The following is a 21,547-nucleotide window of genomic DNA, read 5'->3' as shown; positions in this document are numbered from 1 at the left end:
TTTTTTTACCTATTAATAAACAAAGAGATAACAAACACTGGATTTCCAAGCCAAATATTGATAACCATACCACTCCCATTTACCAGATGGCATAAGGTCATTAATTTGTAAGTGAAAATACAAGGGAAAATTCCTCACTTCAATGGTCTATAGCAGGGGTCCTCAAACTACGGCCCCATGGACCAGATGCAGCAGCTGAGGATGTTTATCCCCCTCACCCAGGGCTATAAAGTTTCTTTATTTAAAGGCCCACAGAACAAAGTTTTTGTTTTTACTATAATCCGGCCCTCCAACAGTCTGAGGGACAGTGAACTGGCTCTCTATTTAAAAAGTTTGAGGATCCCTGGGGGCTATAGGGATATAACCTGTACAATATTATTCCAAAAAATGCATGTTTATAACAATGGTATTAATATGTCACAAAATGTAACCATCCACCAGATATATATAGAATATCTTATGAGTCTAAAATGCAATTCTCTCATTTTAATTTTTTAGAACCCATAATTTCTTTTCAACTTAAACACTACCAATTATATAAGGCTGTTATTCATATTATAGCTTCAAAATGAGTTTATATGTAGGTACACCTGGTCAGATTAATTACTCCCTGTCCACTTCATTTTTATAACTTGTGAAAAGTAGAAAATAATAGCTATATATATCAAATGATTACAATAATATTCAAATGAGATAAAGTAAAGTATTTTGATTATAATAAAGCAATCTTCTTGTAAATATGTAAAAAAAAAAACCAAAAAAAATGTTGCCCTGATATATAATTCAAGTCAATTCAACAAGTATTTATGAAGCTCTACTATACAATGCCAAACATTGTACTAAAGGCTTAGGACATAAACAAAGTAAAAAATAGTTTCTGCTTTAAAGAAATCTATAAACTAGGAGAGGAAACAAAAATAAAAACAACTATATGTAACCAAGATAAATTGGAGCCAAATTCAGAGGAATGGAATTATCATAGATGGGGAAAACAAAAATTATCTGTAGATTGTCAAATTTTAACTGAGACTTCAAGAAAGCCAAGAAATTGGAATAAATAAAATGTGAATTACAAGGATGGAGGACAGCCAGTGGAAATGAAAAGATAAGGAGATGGAGGGGTTTGACTTAAGATAGTAGAGGCAGATATTACTCTAAATTCTTTCAACATTTTCCTCTCCACAAATTTAAAATACAACTTCAAATCAAATTCTGAAGTGCCAAAAGTTTGTGGTGAACAATTTTCCCAGTGCAAGACAAATTAGGTCAGCAGAAAAGGTCTTTCACAATGGAATGATAATTGAGCTTACAGTATAGAGGCAGTTACACCATAACAATGTTGCAACAGGTGTTGGAGGTGCCTATAACAATAGCAGAAGAAGCTTTGGAAGTTCTCAACCCAAAGAAGCAAGGGGATTGAACAATTGCTTAGAAAAAAGATTACAAGAGACCCTTCTTTGGCACTGGGTTCATGACCTTGTTAAATTGCCCATGTACAGTTCTGGGTCACAGTTCCAAGGGCAAAAAGAAGCATTAGCCCTTGCAGCAGAAGAGCCAGGAACTAATTAACAATTAGAACTAGAAGGAGTGATAATACTTGCATCTGTAGGGGAGTAGGAAGTCTAATTATATTTCCAGGAGAGAGAAGAATGTTTGTGATCACTCACAAGAAAAAAAGAACTTAGGTCTCAGTTCCAAAGCAAAAAAGCAGCACTACCACTTGCATTTTCAAGAGATTAGGGAACATGGTCACAGTTCCAGGGACAAGAGGAAAACTAACACTACAGCTTGGGATGGGAAGGTCTTTTACTGAATAAAGATCAGAACACAGACCAGAAAAATACCTCTCTTTAGAATACAGCCAAGATTAGAAGGAAAACAGAATACTGGGGAAAATTTTACAGGAAATTTCTCAGAAAAAGGCCTCATTTCTCAAATATGTAGAAAGCTGAGTTAAATTTGTAAGAATATGAGACATTCACTAATTAATGAATAAAATGGATGTGAAAAAGCAGTTTGTAAAAGAAATTAAAGCTACTGATAATCATATAAAAATACTCTACTATTGATTGGGGAAATTCAAAAAAAAAAAAAAAACTGAGGTACCACCTCACATTTACCAGATTGGCTAAGATGACAAAAGACAAAATAAAATAATGGCAAATGTTGGATTGGCTGTGAGATAATTAGGACATAAAATGTGACCTGATTTAACCATTCTAAAGAGCAAGTTGGAACTATGTCCAAATGAATTATAGGAATAAAAACTGTGTAGAACCATTGACCCTGAAATATCAAAGATACCAAATAAAAAGGAAAAAGTGTTATACATGCAAAAAAATAGTGGAAAAATTTGGCAATTGAGGGGATGTCCATCAACAAAGGGATTGTTGAATGTCTTATGATTGTGATGGAAAACAATTGTGATATAAGAAATAAAAAGCAGGATATGTTCAGAAAAATATTTAAGAATTTTAAGAAGACTTACATGAACTAATGCAAAGTGAAGTAAGCAGAATCAAGAGAACAATCTATATAGTAAGAACAATCTTTTAAGGATGAACAACTGTGAATGAATCAGCTATTCTAATCAATATGATTCAAGACAATTCTTAAAGACCTGTGCTTTTTTTTTTTTTTTTTTTTTTTTTTTAAGGTGCTGTATTTCAGAAAAAAAGGAACTGGAGTCAATGTCTATCAATGCATACTTTTTTTTTTTTCATTTCATGTTTCTTGGTTTTTTTTGCAGCATCACTGACATGAAATTGTATTTTGCATGACTATTATACATATAAAGTAGATAGTGGGAAATAATTTTTAAAAATGGATAGCAATTTAATGTATATGTATATTTAAGAAATATTTAATGAAATAAATAAAAACATATTGTAGGGAAAGGACAAGAAGATGGAATCTCTTGTGCAAGGAATAGCAAGGAAGCCAGAACTCACTGTTCATAGAGTAAATGGAAACATACATAAATAGGTAGAAAGTGACAGATTATTAAGAAATAGATTAATGGAATAAGTATGTGCCAGGCACTGTGCTAAGAGCTTTACAAATACAATCTCATTTTAAATACAAAAACGAAAATTCTATATTGGATTCTGTAGATAACAGGAAACTACTAAAAGTTACAGAATATAGAGGATGATGCAATCATATTTGTATTTAAAACAAAATTGTTCTGGCAGATGTTTGGAGGGATATATAGAGCATAATGATAGTAGAAGAAGTTAGACAAATTAGGAAGACATTGCTCAGCCCAGTCTTGTTCAGTCCTTTGCTCTCTGAAATCCATTGCTGAAAAGTCTAGATATCTTTATGCATTATTTGCCTAAGTACAAGTAACTTGTCTCTCTCCTCTGTTTTTTCCTCTTTCTTTTATTTCTAAACTTTTACCATTAGAATATTAATTCCTTGATGATAGACACTATCTTTACTTTTGTTTGTATGTATAGTAAATGCTTTTCACATCTTAAGCTCTTAATAAACATTTACTTACTTGTTGACACCAAGGAAAAAAGAGAACAAGTACAGAAATAAGAAATAACAATCAAATTCAATAGATTCTATAACAACTTTATAAAGTAAAGAAAAGTTTTTGATCAAAAGGCAAAATTTATTATGAAAAACTGAGTACAAACCTAGTGAAAGGCCAAAATTTACTTTCAATAAAAGTTACTTCCTTTGTGTCTTTTTTTTAAAGAAGGAAATATAAAGCTCTTTTATTATATATCTTCAAATAAAATTTAACTCCCACATTAGCCAAATCAAAAAAAAAAAAAACATGTTTCTAATTCTGTAAATTAGTACTTCATCTAATATGTCATCTTTCCATTGATAAGAGTTCTTAAGTCTTTCAAAAGAGTGTGTTTTTACATTATAATGTTGTAGTAAAAATCGTTTCCTGGTCTTGCTTACTTCATCCTGCATTAGTTCATAATAACTCCCTAAAAGTCTCCAAAATATCTAACTGAATTACTTTTTTACAACAAAGTATCATTTCTTTATATTTATGTTATGATTTGATCAGCAATCCCCCAACTGCTGAGAACCCTTACTCTTCAGTTGCTTTCCACTACAAATATAGTTACTATTAATATTTTTGTATATGTGATCCTTTTTTCCCTTTTTTTAATCTCTTTGGTGTATAAGCTTAGATTTCCAAGCAGTTTTAGTGAAGAAACAAAAAGCTTTGATTAATATTTGAATTGAAAAATATAGGGGGAAAAGATTGAAAAATAATGTAAAAATAAAGCAACTTGTACTCATAGATATATAATATTTTCTATTTTAATAGAGGAATAGAGGGAAAAAAATCAGTGTTTTCAAGAGTCAAAAACAGAGAAAATAAATATAAATTCAGAGCCTATGTAATGGTTTATTTTGCTTTATTTTAACATAATAATGTGGATGAATCCTGAAACTGTCCTCCTTGAATTTTGGGGTGAACTCTGACACTCTTCAGTGCAGTTGAGTGATTTCATTAAGATGAGCCCACTACTCCCTACTTAGCTCAAACTTAAGTGATCACATTCAGTTGGAGATCTGGACCCAATATAACTTAAGTGGTCTCATTCAATTGGAACTAAGCCTGGGGGCAGTGACAACATTGAAGGAATCTCATTCAATTGAAACCCCAGTCTCACATTTCTTATAAAAAGACATTAAACTCATATCTTTGCAGAAGTCTGAAGTAGGAATTATGCTTTGCCAATGGACCTCTACTCTCGACAGAGCTGCCTACCAGGATTCCTGCTTGCTGTGAAGAGACCTTCTTCTCAGGGATAACCTCTTGCTATTTCTCTGCCCAGACCTTTAGCAACTCAGGATGCAGTCTTTCTAGAAAAGCTGGCTTTCCCTTTTGCCACTCAGACCTTTTGGGTTTGTGAATTCTTTAACACTGCACCTGTGTCAACCCGAGGGGATTCCCACAACTCTCTGCACTGCCACTAACTGCATCAATAATAACAAAGAGGTTTAGAAAAAAGAAATACTCTTTGGAAAAATGAAGAAGTGGACAAAAGTTAGTATTTTTCATATATGGAATGCAATAGGAAAAAGGTAGATGAATTTATATTAATGCTAAGTATGTATGCATCAAGTAGCATAGCATCCAAATTTCTAAAGGAAATGTTAAATGTTACTGGAGGAAATAAACAGTAAAATTTCAACTTTCTCTTCTCAGAACTAGATAACTCAAACCACAAAATAAATAAGAATGAAGTTAAAGATTAACTTCATAAGAAAAAGGAGGGGGGCGGAGCCAAGATGGTGGAGAAGACACACACGACTTTCTAAGCTCTTCTCTTACCCTCTTTATCAATATTATATCGGCCTCAAAAATAGTCTTGTGCTCAATTCGTAAAGATAAAGTAGAACGACCTCACCGGCCGAAAATTGCAGTCTCACCAAAAGGTTGGTTCCGGGGCCAGGGGAGATTGGCCAGACAGGGAGAGAAATTAGGTTCCGGGAGAGTCTCAAACCGAGGGTGAAGGCCAAATTCAGCACAACGCGCGCCCAAACCCAGTATGGGGCCCCCTTGGGGCATTGGATCCTGCACAGCAGGAGGACACAGCCGGGTTAGCCCCAATCCCCGTGGGGGCCGGCAGGGCCAAGAGCTTTTCAAGGCCAATTTGCACAGGCAGAGACAGTGGGCGGTTTGCAGCGTCTGGGTCTGGGTCTGGGTCTGCGGTCATCTGCTAATACTCACAGTCCCACAAGAGTTCAGCCTGGGGCAGGACACTTTCTGTAGTCTCTAGCCCAGGGCAATGCTAATCCCTCAGCCCTACTAAGCAGTTTGATAAGCTTGGCCAGTGCTGATCACTTTTGGGGGAAGGGAAAATTGCCAGAGCACTCCCATACCTGGGCCAAATCCCGGTTTAATCTTTCCCTGCTCTGCAGAGGAGCTAGTAACCCCTTGCCTAGGAGACCTAAAAGGCTTTAAAACATGAATAAAAGAAAAAGAACGATCCACAATTTCTATGCAGAAAAGAGCAGGTCAGCAAACCTGAAGAGACCTCAAAATGCATCAGACTGTCCCTCACAAATTTCATAAAGAGACCATTAAAGTCTCAAAGAGGTTAGAAGTAAATGGGAAAGGAAGAGAAGCCTTACAGGGAGCAACAACTTCCTGAAATACTAATTGGAAAAAATAAAAGAATTCACTGAAAGTAGGATTTCTGATTGGAAAAGACAAAGAACCATAAGAAAGTAGGATTTGAATTGGAAAAGAAAATAATTCACTAAAAAAAAATTGTAAAATGGAAAAAAATTCCGAACCAAAAATACATTCAAAACTCAATTGACTATACAGAAAAGAAGAAAAAAAGCTAATGAAGAAAATAATTCTTTAAAAATTAGAACTGAACAAAATTGAAACTAATGATTCATTGAGACAGGCAAGAATCAGTCAAGCAAAACAAAAAAATGACAAACTGGAAAAACCATGAATTATCTACTTGCAAACGACAGACTTGAGAAAATAGATCTAGGAGATAATCTGAGGAATTATTGGACTTTCAAAAAACTATGATGAAAAAAGAGCCTAGAATATATTTTACAAAGAAATCATCAAAAGAATCCCAGATGTAATAGATACAGAAGGTAAAATAGGCATTGAAAGAATCATCGAACACCTTCTGAAAGAAACCCTAAAATAAAAACACAAGGAATATTGTGGCAAAAATTTAAGAACTATCAGATTAAGGAAAGAAATTTACAAGCCAGCAAAAAAACCAAAAATACCGAGTGCCAATAGGATCACCAAGGATCTGGCTGCCTCTATATTAAAGGAAAGAAGGGCCTGAATATGATATTCTGAAAGCACAAGAACGGGATGCAGCCAAGAATAAACTACCCAACTAACTGGCATTTCTTTAGGGAAGAAGATGGACATTTAATGAACAAATGAATTCCATTTGTTTCTGAAGAAAAAACCAGGAATTAAAAAAAATTTGATCTCCAAGAATAGAACTCAAGAGATGCAGAAAAGGTAAAATAACTCTTGAGAATTGTATTTCTGTTTGGATATACAAAAGAATACATGTAAAATTTGATTGTACTGATATAAACATAAAAAAGGGAAGAGATATGGAAAAGGGATGATGGCAGAATAAGGTGGAAGGAGGCTAAAAAGGAAACCACATCCACAAAGGGCTAAGGAAACTTATCAATCTGAGGGAATTAGGAGGGGGAGAAACATTGTCTGAATCTTACTCTCATAGAGTTGGCTCAAAGAAAAATAATTGACATTTGTTTTAGAAAATTCCTCTCGCCTCATGAAAAGGGGAGAGGAAAGGAAAAGAAAAGAGTAATAAGGAAAGGAAGGGGAAAGACCAAAGGGGAAGGAGGGATTATAAAGAGGATAAGATCGTGATACAAGGGGGGTACATAGTTTAAAAGGGGAAAGAGGGTTGGGAGGCAAGAATAATAAACCACAAATCTGGGGTTATTAGGATGGCAGGAAATAAGATTTAGTAATTCTAACCGTAAATGTGAATGGGATGAACTCCCCCATAAAGAGGAGGGAGATAGCAGACTGGATCAAAAGTCAGAACCCTACAATATGTTGTTTACAAGAAACACATTTAAAGCAGGGGGATACATATAGAGTAAATAAGGCTGGAGCAAAATCTATTATGCTTCAGGTGAAGTCAAAAAAGCAGGTAGCCATCCTTATCTCAGATCAAGCAAAAGTAAAATTGATCTAATTAAAGAGAATAAGGAAGGAAACTACATCCTGCTAAAGGGTATAAACAACGAAGCAATATCAATAATTAAAACATATATCCAAGTGGTATGGCACTCCAGCTTCCTAAAGGAGAAGTTAAGAGAGTTGCAAGAAGAAATAGACAACAAAACTGTAATAGTAGGGAATCAACCTTGCAACCTCAGAATTAGACAAATCAAACCACAAAACAAATAAGAAAGAAATTAAAGAAGTAAATAGAATATTAGAAAAATTAGGTATGTTGGATCTTTGGAAAATTGAATGGAGATAGAGGAATATACTTTCTTCTCAGCAGTTCATGGAACCTATTCAAAATTGACCATATATTAGGACATAAAGACCTCAAAATTAAATGCAAGAAAGCAGAAATAGTAAATGCTTTCTTTTCAGATCATGATGCAATAAAACTACATTCAACAAAAGTTGGGGAAATAGACCAAAAGTAATTGGAAACTAAAAATCTCATCTTAAAGAATGATTGGTGAAGCATCAAATTATAGATACAATTAATAATTTCACTCAAGATAATGACAATGATGAGACATCATCAAAATTTGTGGGATGCAGCCAAGCGTAATAAGAGGGAATTTTATATCCTTAGAGGCACTTGAATAAAACAGAGAAAGAAAAGATTAATGAATTGCAAAAACTAAAAAAAAAAGACCAAATTAAAACCCCAATCAAATACTAAATTGGAAATTTAAAATTAAAAGGAGAAATTAAAAATATTGAAAATAAAAAATTATTGAACTAATTAATAAAACTAAGAGTCGGTTCTATGAAAAAGCCAATAAAATAGATAAGCCTTTGGTAAATCTGATTAGAAAAGGAGGGAGAAAATGAAATTAGTAGTCTTAAAATGAAAAGGAGAACTTTCAACCAATGAAGAGGAAATTAGAGAAATAATAAGGAGTTATTTGCTAAACTTTATGCCAATAAATTTGATAACCTAAGTGAAATGGATGACTACCTCCAAAAATATAGACTCCCAGACTGACAGAGGAGGAAGTAAATTGTTGAATAGTCCCATTTCAGAAAAGAAATAGAACAGGCAATTAAACAACTCCCTAAGAAAAATCCCAGGACCAGATGGATTTACATGTCTATTTTCAAACATTTAAAGAACAATTGGCCCCAATGCTATATAAATTATTTTGATAAAATAGGGAATGAAGGTCACAAATTCCTTCTATGACACAGACATGGTACTGATACCTAAACCAGGTAGGCTGAAAACAGAGAAAGAAAATTATAGACCAATCTCCTAATGAATATTGATGCTAAAATCTTAAATAAGATATTAGCAAAAAGACTACGAAAATCATCTCCAAGATAATACACATGATCAAGTAGGATTTATACCAGGAATGCAGGGTGGTTCAATATTAGGAAAACTATCAAATAATTGGCCATGTTAATAACCAAATTAACAAAACCATATGATCATCTCAATAGATGCAGAAAAAGCATTTGATAAAATCCAACATCCATTCCTATTAAAAACACTTGAGAGTATAGGAATAAATGGACTTTCCTTAAATAATCAGCAGCATCTATTTAAAACCATCAGTAAGCATCATGTAATGGAGACAAACTGGAACCATTCCAATAAGATCTGGAGGAAACAAGGTTGCCCATTATCACTGTTACTATTTAATATTGTATTAGAAACACTAGCTATAGCAATAAGAGCTGAGAAAAGATTAAAGGAATAAGAACAGGTAATGAGGAAGCCAAATTATCACTCTTTGCTGATGACATGATGGTATACTTAGAGAACCCAAGAGATTCTGCTAAAAAGTTATTAGAAACAATCCACAACTTTAGCAAAGTTGCTGGTTATAAAATAAACCCACATAAGTCATCAGCATTCTTATATATCACTAACAAATCCAATCAGAGTTACAAGAAATTCCATTTAAAGTAACTACTGATAATATAAAATATTTAGGAATCTATCTGCCAAGGGAAAATCAGAAACTTTATGAGCAAAATAACACTTTTCACACAAATTAAGTCTGATCTAACCAATTGGAAAAATATTAAATGCTCTTGGATAGGCGAGCAAATATAATAAAGATGACAATATTACCTAAACTAATCTATTTATTTAGCGCTATACCAATCAGACTCCCAAAAACTATTTTAAACCTAGAAAAATAACAACAAGTTCATATGGAAAAACAAAGGTCAAGAGTTTCAAGGGAATGAATGAAAAAAAGCAAATGATGGTGGCTTAGCTGGACCAGATCTAAAATTATATTATAGAGCAGCAGTTACCAAAACTATTTGGTATTGGCTAAGGAATAGATTAGTTGATCAGTGGAATAGATTAGGTTCAAGGGATAAAACAGTCAACAAATATAGCAACCTAGTCTTTGACAAACCCAAAGATCCCAGCTTTGGGATAAGAACTTACTGTTTGATAAAATTGCTGGGAAAATTGGAAACTAATATGGTAGAAACTAGGCATTGATCCATACTTAACGCGATACCAAGATAAGGTCAAAATGGGTTCATGACCTAGGCATAAAGAATGAAATTATTAATAAATTAGAGGAACATAGGATAGTTTACCTCTCAGACCTGTGGAAGGGGAAGGTCTTTATGACCAAAGCAGAACTAGAGATCAGTACGATCACAAAATAGAAAATTTCGATTATACCAAACTGAAAAGTTTTGTACAAACAAAACTAATGCAGACAAGATTAGAAGGAAGCAATAAACTGGGAAAATATTTTTACAGTTAAAGGTTCTGATAAAGGCCTCATTTCCAAAATATATGAGAATCTCTAATTTATAAAAAATCAAGCCATTCTCCAATTGAAAATGGTCAAAAGGATATGAAAGACAATTCTCAGATGAAGAAATTGAAACTATTTCTAGCATATGAAAAGATGCTCCAAGTCATTATTAATCAGGAAATGCAAATTAAGACAACTCTAAGATACCACTACACACCTGTGATTGGCTAAGATGACAGGAAAAATAATGATGGATTGTTGGAGGGGATGCGGGAAAACTGGGACATTGATGCATTGTTGGTGGAGTTGTGAACGAATCAACCATTTTGGAGAGTAGTTTGGAGCTATGCTCAAAAAGTTATCAAACTGTGCATACCCTTTGATCCAGCAGTGTTACTACTGGGCTTATATCCCAAAGAGATTATAAGAAGGGAAAGGACCTGTATGTGCACGAATGTTTGGGCGGCCTTTTGTAGTGGCTGAAACTGGAAACTGAATGGATGTCCATCAGTTGGAGAATGGCTGAATAAATTGTGGTATATGAAAATTATGGAATATTACTGTTCTGAAAGGAAATGACCAACCGGATGATTTCAGAAAGGCCTGGAGGGACTTAAGAACTGATGCTGAGTGAAATGGCAGGACCAGGAGATCATTATATACTTCAACAACAATACTAGATGATAAGTTCTGATGGATCAGGCCATCCTCACAACGAGATCAACCAAATCATTTCTAATGGAGCAGTAATGAACTGAACTAGCTATGCCCAGAAAAATAACTCTGGGAGATGACTAAAACCATTACATTAAATTCCAATCCCTATATTTATGCACACATGCATTTTTGATTTCCTTCACAAGCTAATTGTACAATAATTCAGAGTCTGATACTTTTCCTACAGCAAAATAATGTTTTGGTCATGTATACTTATTGTGTATCTAAGTTATACTTTAATATATTTAACATCTACTGGTCATCCTGCCATCTAGGGGAGGGGGTGGGGGGGTAAGAGGTGAAAAATTGGAACAAGATGTTTGGCAATTGTTAATGCTGTAAAGTTACCCATGTATATATCCTGTAAATAAAAGGCTATTAAATAAAATAAAAAAAAGAAAAGAAAAAGGAATGATTAAGGAAAGAATTTAAGTTAATAGAACTTTGGAAAAGTGATATATGATAGATCCCTGGAGATAATATAATGGGGCATTTTAAAAAATATGCCACATTTTTAGTTACATGACACACAAAATCTCACCATAGTTTAGGGTATAAGAACCTAAAAATCAGACACAAAATGTATGACTTATTAAATGCATCCTTTTCATATCACAATGCATTCAAAATTACATTAAATAAAAAAGCATGAAGAATTAAATTAAAATTACTTGGAAACTAAATAATGTAATCCTAAACAATGAATAAGAAAAATAAAACAGAGGTAAAAGTAACAGAACAAAGAATTAGACATCTAACCAAAAACCAATAAAGGAACATATTAAAAATTGCCAATTAACTATCAAACTGGAAATCCTAAAAATCAAAGGTGAGATTAATACAATGAAACATTTTAATTGAATTAATAAATAAAAATTGGACTGGTTTTCTGGGGGAAATGAACAATTAAATAGATAAGCCAGTGGTGAATTTGATTTTTTTTTTTTAGTTTTTAGGAAAATTTTAATACTCATTTAAAAAAAATTTGAGTTCCAAATTCTCAGTTTTCAATTGTTCCTTTTTTCTTACTTCCTACAAACATTTTCATCTTCTCCATCCTTCAGAAACCTTCACTCGGTTCTTTCATCCCCTCTATCATTCTGGAACTCCTGCCTTTCGTGTCCAAACTCCTTGAAAAGACCATCTACCAGAGATACCCCCACTTTCCTATCATCTCTTCTTTTTTTTTTTAATTAAATAACTTTTTATTGATAGAACCCATGCCAGGGTAATTTTTTACAACATTATCCCTTGCATTCACTTCTGTCCCGATTTTTCCCCTCCCTCCCTCCACCCTCTCCCCAAAGATGGCAAACAGTCTTATACGTGTTAAATAGATTACAGTAGATCTTGGATACAATATATGTGTGCAGAAATGAACAGTTTTCTTGTTGCTCATGGAGAATTGGATTTAGAAGGTATAAACCTGGGAAGAAGAACAAAAATGCAAGCAGTTTACATTCATTTCCTAGTGTTCTTTCTTTGGGTGTAGCTGCTTCTGTCCATCCTTGATCAATTGAAACTAAGTTAGATCTTGTCTTTGTTGAAGAAATCCACTTCCATCAGAATACATCCTCATACAGTATCGTTGTTGAGGCATATAATGATTTCCTGGTTCTGCTCATTTCGCTCAGCATCAGTTCATGTAAGTCTCGCCAATCCTCTCTGTAGTGAATTTTATTTTTAAAAAAGAAACAAAATACAAGTATCACAAATGAACAAAGGTGAATGCACCATCAGAAAAGAAGAAATTAAAGCAATAATTTTACATATTGCACAATATATCAATAAATTTGATAATCTAAGTAAAATAATGGATATTTTAAAAAATTAAAATGGCCCAAATTAACAAAAGAAAAAGTAGAATACTTAAATAACCCCATTTTAGAAAAGCAAATTGAATAAGTCATCAATGAACTCCCTAAGAAAAAATCCAGGGGGAGATGTATGAACAAGTAAATTCTAGCAATTATTTAAACTACATGTAATTTCAATATTATATAAACTCTTTTGGGGAAAAAACAGGGAAAAGAGTTCAAAAAAGTATTTTTGTGACATATATATGGTGATGATATTGAAATCAAGAAGAGTCAAAGCAAAGAAAGAATAGAACAATTTCTCTAAAGAATATTGATACAAACAATTTAATTAAAATACTGGCAAGAAGATTACAACTACTGTTTGCTGTTACAAGGATTATATACTATAGCAGGTGGAATTTATATCAGGAATGCAGGACTAGTTCAATATTGGGACAAGTATTCCTATAAATGACCAAGAAAACAAACAGAAAGCAAAAAAGCTATTTCAATAGATGCAGTCCTAGAGATAATAATAATAAATGGAGTTTTCCTTAAAATGATAAATGTTATCTAATTAACAAGATGAGCAATAATTATCTATAATGGGGAATAGCTAGAAACCTTACCAATGAGATCGGGGTTAAGGAAGGATGCTCATTATCTGTAAACATCTCTCATTTTTTTTTAATATTTTTTTATTTCAACTCCCTATATATTTCTTTTCAGTGTTAGTGATAAAAACAAACAAACAAACAACAACGACAAAAAAGTCAAAACAGGGTGCTATTTTGTGCTCTTTTTTTTTTTTGCTATTTCCTTCTTTTTAAATTTTTTTACTAAAGCTTTTTATTTTCAAAACATTTGCATAGATAATTTTCAATATTCACTCTTGCAAAACCTTGTGTTCCAAAAATTTTCCCTCCTTTCCTCCCATCCCCTCTCCTAGATGGTAGGTAATTTAATATGTTAAATATGCAAAATTCTTCCTTACATATTTCTACAATTATCATGCTATACAAGAAAAATCAAAACAAAAATAAAAAAATGAGAAAGAAAACAAAATGAAAGCAAATGACAATAAAAAGTGAAAATACTATGTTGTGTTCTACACTCAGTTCCCACAGTCCTCTTTCTGGGTGCAGAGGACTCTCTTCATCACAAAACTATTGGAACTGGCCTGAGCCATCTCACAGTTAAAAAGAGCCACATCCATCAAAATTGGTCATGATATAATTTTGCTGTTGTATACAATATTCTCCTAGTTTTACTCACTCGACTTAGCATCAGCTCGTGTAAGTCTCTCCAGGCCTTTCTGAAATCATCCCGCTTTTCATTTCTTATAGAAGAACAATATTCCATAACATTTATATACCATACCTTGTTCAGCTCTTCTCCAATTGATGGGCATTCACTTAGCTTCCAGTTCCTTGCCACTACAAAAAGGGCTATTACAAACATTCGTGCACACATAAGTCCTTTTTCTTTTTTGAATGATCTCGTTAGGATACAGGCTCAGTAAAGACACTGTTGTATTAAAGGGTATGCACAGTTTGATAATCCTTTGGGCATAATTCCAAATTGCTCTTCAGAATGGTTGGATCAGTTCACAACTCCACCAACAATATATTACTATCCCATTTTCCCACATCTTTTCCAACATACATCATTAAACAATTCCCATTATCATCACTATTATTCATTATTGTACTAGAAATGCTTGCTATAACAATAAGAGAATAAAAAGAAATTGAAGGAATTAGAATAGGCAATGAAGAAACAAAATTACTATTTTTTCATGGCATACTTAGACAATCTTAAAGAATACTTAGACAATCTTAAAGAATTAAGTATAAAAATCTAGCTGAAGTAACTAAATTTTTAGCAAAATTGAAGGATATAAAAGAAAACTATATAAATCATTACCATTTTCATTGATTACCAACATAATTCATCACAAGAAATAGATAAATTCCTTTTAAAAGAATTGTGGACAAAATAAAATATTTGGGCATCTATCTACCAAAACAAACCCAGGAACTATATGGACATAATTACAAGACACATTTTTAAACAATTAAAGTGCAATTTAATTAAATGTAAGAATAATAATTCCTTATGGGTGGGTCAAACCAACATAATAAAAATAATAACTCAGCCTAAATTAATTTACTTATTCAGTAATGGAAAAAAATAGTAGCAAAAATAATCTGGAATAACAAAAGATCTATATTATTGAGGGAAATAATGAAAATAAATGTTCCAGATATCAAACTAAATGTGAAAATCATCAAAACTGGTGCTAGCAAAGAAATAGGAAGGTAAATAAACAAAATATTTAGCTGCACAATACATTATAGTAAATTATCATAGTAATCTTATGTTTGATAAATCTAAAATGCCAAATTTAAAGGATAAGAACTCACTATTTCTTGAAAAGTCCTAGAAAAACTGGAAAATAGTATGGCAGAAATTGTGAATAGACTAATATCTCACTTTGTATATCAAGATAAGGTCAAAATGGGTACATGATTTGAACTTGAAGGGTATTACCACATGTAATTATTTATCTGTCAGATCTAAGGAGAAAATAATTTATGAAAAAATAAGCAATACATAGCATTTGTATATATTAAGTGGACAATGTTGATTATATCAAATCAATAAAAAAAGTTTTGCCTAAACAAAAATAATGCCACCAAGATTAGAAAGAAAACAGAAAACTAGAAAAGAATTATATAGCCAATGTCTCTGCTAAAAGCCTCATTTCTAAAATACATAGAGAACTAAGCCAAATTTATAAAAAGACAACTCACTCCCCAATTGATAAATGTTGAAAGGATATGAACAGGCAGTTTTCATGTGAAGAAATCACATATAGATACACAAATCATTATATTTATATATATATATATATGTATGTATGTATATATGTATGTGTATAATATATATGTATGCATATGTGTGTGTATCATATATATATATATATATATATATATATATATATATATATATATATGAGCACATATACTCATAAGGAAAATGTTCTAAATTGATAAGAGAAAAGTGAATTAAAACAATTCTGAAGTACTGCCTCACATCTGTCAGACTGGATAATATGACAGGAAAAACAAAATATAAAAACTGGAGGGGTATGGGAAAACTGGATCACAAATGCATTGTTGGAGGAGTTGTAAATTAATCCAACTATTCTGAAGAACAACTTGGAATAATACCCAAAAGGCAATCAAACTGTGCATGCCATTTCCCAAATAGATTTTTTTTATTATAGCTTTTAATTTACAAGGTATATGCATGGGTAAATTTTCAGCATTGACAATTGCAAAACCTTCTGTTCCAACTTTTCCCCTGCTCCCCACCCCTTCTCCCAGATGGCAGGTTGATCAATACACGTTAAATATGTTAAAATATAAATTAAATACAATATATTTGTACATGTCCAGACAGTTATTTTGCTGTACAAAAAGAATTGGACTCTGAAATATTGTACAATTACCCTGTGAAGAAAATAAAAAATGCAGGCGAACAAAAATAGAGGGATTGGGAATTCAATGTAGTGGTTCATAGTCATCTCCCAGAGTTCTTTCACAGAGTGTAGATGGTTCAATTCATTACTGCTCTTCAACATTTGGTTCGTCCATTGTTTAAAGGGCCATCCCATCAAATTGATCATCATAAGTATTGTTTTAAAATAAAGATTTTGGTCCTGCTTTTCTAGCATCAGTTCATGTAAGTCTCTCAGGCCTTTCAAAATATCCTGTTGGTAATTTCTTCCAGAATTCCTAATATTTTTATAATTTATCCAGCCATTCTCAATTGAACATCCCTCAGTTTCACTTTCTGGCCCTCAAAGGATGACACAAACATTCTTGCACAACAGTCCCTTTCCTTCTTTAAAATCTTTTGGGATATAAGCCCATAGTAACACTCAGGTCAAAAATATACGTTTGATACACATAGTTCCAAATTGCTCTGGGGGCTGGATTATTCCAATTCCCAATTATCAGTGTCCCTGTTTTCCCACATTCCCCCAACACCGCATTATTGTCCCTGTCATTCAAATCGTGGGTATGTATATATCCAGAGTTGTCTTAATTTCATTCTCTGATTAATGATGATTTGAAGCATTTTTTTTCATATGGCTAGAAATAGTTTCAATTTCTTCATCAAATTGTCTGTTTATTCTTTGATCATTTATCAATTGGAAATGGCGTTTTAAAATTAAGTCAATTCTCCATATATTTTAAATGGCCTTTATGAATCTTTTTAAAAAATGTTTTTCAGTTTGCTTCCCTTCTACTCTTTTCCTAATTAAATTTTTTACAAAAAACTTAATTTGATATAATCAAAATTTTCTATTTTGTGATCAATAATGATCTCTAGTTCTTCTTTGGTCATAAATTCCTTCCTCTTCCACAGGTTTGAGAAGTAACCTATCCTATATTCTTCTAATTTATTTATAATCTCATTCTTTATGCCGAGGTCAGGAACCCATTTTGACCTTATCTTTGTGTATGGTGTTAAGTGTGGGTCAATGCTTAGTTTCTGCCATACCAATTTCCAATTTTCCCAGCAATTTTTATCAAACAGTGAGTTCTTATCCCAAAAGCTGGGGACTTTGCATTTGTCAAACGCTAGAGTATTAAAGTTATTGACTTTCTCTATTTTATTCAAGTAAACCTCTAAAGATATGAATTTTCACCTTATTTCTGCTTTACTTGCATCCCACAAATTTTGATGTGATGTCTCATCATTGTAATTCTCTTGAGTGAAATTATTAATTGTGTCTATAATTTTCTGCTTCACCCAATCATTTTTAAGATGAGAATATTTAGTTTCCAATTACTTTTTGGTCTATTTACCCCTAAATTTTTATTGAATGTAGTTTTTCGAGCAGGGCCAAGAAATCATTATATACTTCAACAACTACACTTTTATGATGAAAATTCTGATGGACCCTTTGGATCCTCACTGAATAACCAAATCGTTCAATGGGATAATAAACTAACCAGTTTCCCAGTGAAGGAACTCTGGGAATGATAAAAATTCATTAAATTAATCCCTATTTTTGTCATTTAGATTTCCTTCACATAATTGTAAATATTTCAGAGTCTGATTCTTTTTGTACAACAAAATAATGGTTTGTCATTATACTTATTTATCTAATTTATATTTTAATATATTTAACTTCTTGGTCATCTTGCCATCTTGGGGAAGGTGGGGGAGGAGGGAAAAATTGGAACAAGAGGTTTGGCAATTGTCAATGCTGTAAAGTTACCCATACATATAACCTTAAAAATAAAAGGCTATTTAAATAAATAAATAAAACAATTTTTTAAAAAAGAAGGTAGTTTTTATTGCATCATGTTCTGAAAAGAAAGTATTTACTATGTCTGCCTTCCTGCATTTAATTTTGAGGTCTTTATGTCCTAATATATGGTCAATTTTCATATCGGTTCCATCAGCTGCTGAGAAGAAAGTATACTCCTTTCTGTCACCATTCAGTTTTCTCCAAAGATCTAATGTACCTAATTTTTTTAATATTCTATTGACCCTTCATTTCTTTCTTATTGTTTTGTGGTTTGATTTTATCTAATTCTGAGAGTGCAAGGTTTAGATCTCCCATTATTATAGTTTTGTTGTCTATTTCCTCTTGCAACTCTCTTTTTTTTTTTTTTTTTTTTTTTTTTTTTTTTAATTTAATAGCCTTTTATTTGGGATAAACATGGGTAACACAGCATTAAATTGCCAAACCTCTTGTTTAATTTTTCACCTCTTCCCCCCCCCCTCCCTAGATGGGGATGACCGTAGATTTAAATAATTAAAATATAACAGCATAATAATTCATGACCAAAACATTTTTTGCAAAAAGAATCAACTCTGTTTTGAAATTGCTTTTGAAAAATCAAAAATAGGTATAAATTAAGGGTTGAATTCAAGTTGGTTTTATCATCCTCAAGTTCTTTTTCTGGGTATGCTGGTTCAGTTCATTACTTCCCATTAAAAGATTTGGTTGATCTTGTTGCGGGTGTGGCTGGTCATCATCTAGTATTGTTGTTGAAGTATAATGATCTCCTGGTCCCTCATTTCCTCACATCAGTTCTTAAGTCTCTCCAGGCCTTTCTGAAATCATCCTTTGGTCTTTCTTACAGAACAGTAATATTCCATAATTTTCATATACCACAATTTATTCAACCATTTCCAACTGATGGACATCCATTCCGTTTCCAGTTTTCCACACAAAAGGGCTGCCACAAACATTCGTCAGGTCCCTTTCCTTCATAATCTCTTTGGGATATAATCCCAGTATAACACTCTGGATCAAAGGGTACACGTTGTCTTTTGAAACCCTACTCTCCAAAATGGTTGGATTCGTTCAAACTCCACCAACAATGAATCAATGTCCCAGTTTCCCATCCCCTCCAACAATCATATTATTTTTTCCTGTTTTTTAATTACAGGGTGTAAATTATCTTAAATTGTCTTAATTTGCATTTCTCAAATAAACTTGGGCATCTTTTCATATGACTAGAAAAGTTTCAACCCTTTAAATTGTCTTTCTATCCTTTGCCATTTTTCAATTGGAAATGGCGTTTTTTATAAATTAATTAATTCTTTATATATTTTAAATAGGCCTTTTCGAACCTTTGACTGTAAAATATTTTCCCAGTTTTTGCTTCCCTTCTAATCTTGTTCTTGTTTGTTTGTACAAAACTTTTCAGTTTTGGTATAATCAAAATTTTTCTTTTGTGGTATAAAGTCTTGTTTGCCGGTTCCTTCCCCTTCCACAGGTTGAGATGTAAACTATCCTATTTCCTCTAATTTTTGTTTCATTCTTTTCCAGTCTAAATTTTGACCTTATCTTGGTCGCGGTGTTGGATCAATCCCTAGTTTTCCTTAGTTTCCAATTTTCCAAAATTTTTTATCAAACATAGTTCTTATCCCAAAGCTGGGATCTTTGGGTTTTCAAAGACTAGTTTTTTTGTTTTTTATCCGGGAATTCCTTTCCATATCAAAATCATTTTAGCCAATCCAAATGTTTTGGTCCCCTTATTTAATTTTGTCTTAAGCTAAGCCACCATCATTTGATTTTTTTTCATTAATTCCCAAATTCTTGCCTTTTGTTTTCCTTGAACTTTGTTTTTTTTTTCTAGGTCATTAAAAAGTTTTAGTCATTGGAACCTAAATAAATAGATTGTTTGGGTTATTTATCTTTTTATTTGCTCCCCTTCAAGGATTTAAATTTTCTGGTTAGTCGCTTTTTGTGGAAAATGGTTAATTTTTCATAAAGGTTTCGTTTTCCCTTGCGATGTTCCTAAATTTTTATATTATCTGTTCAAAGTTTCTCTTTGTAACTCCCTTTTTGGTTTTTGGTATTAAAATTGGTTTGTGGGTTTTTTTTTAAAGCCTTTAAAAGTTGTGATTATTTCTAATAACTTTTTAGAATCTCTGGGGTTCTCTAAGTATCCATCATGTCATCGGCAAAAGGTGATAATTTGGCTTCCCTCATTGCCTATTCTTTTCCTTTAATCCTTTCTCAGCTCTTGCTTATGCGTTTCTAATACAATATTAAATAGAACGGTGATGTGGAACCTTGTTTCCCTCAGATCTTATTGGGAATGGGTGCGTTTGTCTCCATTACATTGTTACTGATGGTTTTAAAAGATCTGCTGATTTTTTTGGAAAAATATTTTTCCTATATCTCAAGTGTTTTTAGGGAATGGATGTTGGATTTTATCAAATCTTTTTCTGCATCTATTGAGGATGATCATTGGTTTTGTTAATTTGGTTATTAACATAAATTATATTGATGTTTTCCTAATATTGACCGCCCTGATTCCTGGTATAAATCCTCTTGATCTATTATTATCTTGGAATGTTTTCTGTAGTCTTTTTGCTAATATCTTATTTAAGATTTTAGCATCAATATTCATTGGGAGATTGGTCTATAATTTTCTTTCTTTGTTTCAGCCTACCTGGTTTTATCGGTACCATGTCTGTTCATAGAAGGAATTTGGTAGGATCCTTCATTTCCCTATTTTATCAAATAATTTATATCATTGGGGAATTGTTCTTTAAATGTTTGGAAAATTATATAAATCCATCTGGTCCTGGGGATTTTTTCTTGGGAGTTGTTTAATTGCCTGTTCTTTTCTTTTTTCGAAATGGGACTATTCAACTTACTTCCTCCTCTATTGTCGGGAAGTCTTTTTTGGAGGTGTCATCCATTTCCTTGGTTATCAAATTTATTCAAAGTTGGAAAATAACTCCTTTTATTTCTCTAATTTCCTCTTCCTTGGTGGAAAGTTCTCCTTTTTTTTTAAGACTACTAATTTATTTTTCCCCTCCTTTTTCTAATCAGTTTAAAAAACATCTATTTTTGGCTTTTTCATAGAACCAACTCTTAGTTTTATTAATTAGTTCAATAGATTTTTTCTTTCTTTTTAATTTCTCCTTTTTAATTTAAATTTCCAATTTAGTATTTGATTGGGGGTTTTTAATTTGGTCTTTTTTAGTTTTTTTAGTTGCAA

The sequence above is a fragment of the Sarcophilus harrisii genome, chromosome 2, assembly GCF_902635505.1.
Source record: "Sarcophilus harrisii chromosome 2, mSarHar1.11, whole genome shotgun sequence".
NCBI classification, from domain to species: Eukaryota; Metazoa; Chordata; class Mammalia; order Dasyuromorphia; family Dasyuridae; genus Sarcophilus; species Sarcophilus harrisii.
The sequence above is the reverse complement of the archived record's forward strand: the minus strand, read 5'-3'. Positions refer to the sequence as shown.